The sequence below is a fragment of the Thalia democratica genome, unplaced genomic scaffold (assembly GCF_965202585.1).
Source record: "Thalia democratica unplaced genomic scaffold, ktThaDemo2.hap1.1 HAP1_SCAFFOLD_2001, whole genome shotgun sequence".
In the NCBI taxonomy this organism is placed as follows: Eukaryota; Metazoa; Chordata; class Thaliacea; order Salpida; family Salpidae; genus Thalia; species Thalia democratica.
Genome location: NW_028140788.1, coordinates 1 through 2,500, shown reverse-complemented (window position 1 = coordinate 2,500; position 2,500 = coordinate 1). Strand labels below are relative to the sequence as shown.

Sequence of the window (2,500 nt, the reverse complement as noted above, 5' to 3'; positions counted from 1 at the left end):
TTAATAAACTTTACTTCTAATCATAGTATTTAATATAGAATATAGTTAACAATCTTTTAAACGAAGTCTTAAATAAAGTTACAGGGAGTAATCGTAATTAAAACACCAAAAAAAAAGGTTTTAATAAAAAAAATACTTACATCAAGTTAAAATTTTATAAGGATTAATTTTAAAATATCAAATTGATTGTAAATCAAGTGCAAATAGGTTTTTTAAACAAACCGAAGGGTTTATAAAGGCTTGTAAACGCTTTCAAACGCCTACGACCATACCACACTGAGCACACCCCATCTCGTCCGATCTGGGAAGTTAAGCAGTGTCGGGCGTGGTTAGTACTTAGATGGGTGACCGCTTGGGAATACCACGTGCCGTAGGCTTTTGCTTTTTGAATTCATCTTTTTTGTACTATTTTTCTTTCTGACCTATTTATACTTATTACTCGTTTATTTACATTTCTTTAACGCTTAAAAGAAAAGTAAATTCTAGTTATTAGCAAATAAAAACGTAAGCCAATCAGATAACGTTATTTGCTGTTTAAACCAATTAGAGCGCTAAAAAAGTGGTTTGACCAGTTTGAGATATCGAAAAAATAATGGCACCATCTTGTAGAGTACAATTTTCTGAGTTAAAATTAATACAATTAGTCTTTTATACTAAAACTTAAAAGTTTTTTTGTCCAAAAACAAATAAAAGCGTGGCTACTTGAAAAATCAAACGAAAATAAATTTTGCACTTTTGTATTGTGAGTCATAATAAGTTATTTACTGTTACCAACAGATACTAGCAAAAGCTTTTTAAAGTTTTGTATTAACTTAATGTATTTGTAATTACTTTTACTTAATAGAAACTATTGAATTACGTTTACTTAGTTTACTTTTGTATGTGTATTAAATATATAGCAATTTTGTTTGAACTTAAATAAGGACTATTAAACTATTAAAAGAAAACTATCAAAGTTTACTAACTCAAAAGCTAAATCTTAGTTATATTGTTATAAGCATTTATGTTGTAATTTACTAATAACTAAATGAGTTTATTTCAAACAAAAAGAATTAAATAATGTTATGTTATGTCAAGCCTACTATATGAGGTATATAGGTATATAAGGTATACAAGCTTATGTTTGAAAGTTATAATAATTAAAATAAAAATAAATATTTAGTTGGTAAAATTTGTATGTTTTAATATGCTTTGAAATTAGAGTTAGTATAGATGTTTTTTTTTAAATATAATAAATATAAGTATTTAGTTACTAATAATAAACTAAAATACCAATTTTGTAGTTATTACAAAAAAAAAAACTTATCTTACTTAAAGTTCACTGTAATTGAAACATTATACAAAAGCTTTATAATTATAAGCTTTGAATAATTCTATTTGAATAAATAATAGATTCATAACTATATTCATGTTTGCATATTTAAATTATAAAAAGTTAGTGTTTTGTGTATTGACTTTATGATTATTTTATTTTAGTAACTGTTAGTTTTATACTTTAATAAAAGAAATATGGTTAACAAGTAAGTTAAAAATGAAAGAAGCATAAAAAAACACACTAATTAACTGCTTATTCAATAGTTTGATTATTTAATTATTTTTCTGTTATATAGTTCAATCGTATTGTATAAAAAATACAGAGGTTTAAAGTAAGTTAGAATAAAAATAAAACAAAACATATAAAATAAGCATTAGTTAAAATACATAGTTTTTTTTTCTAAGAAAATTTAATTCTTTAATAATAAGTAGTAATTTAAATAAAAAATAATACAAATAAAGTTATACAATATATATACAATAGTTTGTCAAACTAGGCAAAAAACAAACTAGGCAAAAAACCTACAAAGTAGGCCACCACTACAATCCAATGTTCCAACTGGAAATTCAATGAGATCGTTACTGTACTTGTGATGAACGTTGATAATCCCCAAGATTGTAAGTCGAAGGCCTTACCCAACCTAACCAGCGCACTGGTTTTCTTACAACTGAATTAATCAACATTTATTATTGAATATAATCATTATTGATAGATAGAGGAATGTTGACAATCAACAACAGATTGTAGGTCAAAGGCATTACTCGACCCAAGTACCCACAACCTAGATTGAACAACATTTATTAGATAGATTTGTTTATTGATAGATAGAGGAATATTGTCAATCCACAACAGATTGTAAGTCAAAGGCATTACTCGACCCAAGTACCCACAACCTAGATTGAACAACATTTGTTAGATAGATTAGTTAGATAGATAAATAGTACAGTATAATCTCAAAGAATTTGAAGCCCGAACATTGAACGATAGTGGTGTTTCGTGACGACTAGCGGGATTCGATCTTACAACCTTCTGCTTATGAGTCAGCTGATAAGACCACTGACCCACCGCGCCACGACAAAGATAAAGAAATATTTTGCTATATAAATAGGTTGATTTTTATAATTTTGTTATACAGTGTCAATTACAGTGAACTTCAAGTAAGATATACATATTTATATACATAGT

General features: G+C 26.4%; 1 non-coding gene across 1 annotated transcript; it reads left to right on the top strand.

The window, feature by feature from the left end:
- Positions 1-258: 258 nt before the first annotated feature.
- On the top strand, positions 259-377 carry LOC145849060 (5S ribosomal RNA). Its single transcript, XR_014372304.1, has one exon. It is a non-coding gene; the product is annotated as a 5S ribosomal RNA (ribosomal RNA).
- The last annotated feature ends 2,123 nt before the right edge of the window (positions 378-2,500 follow it).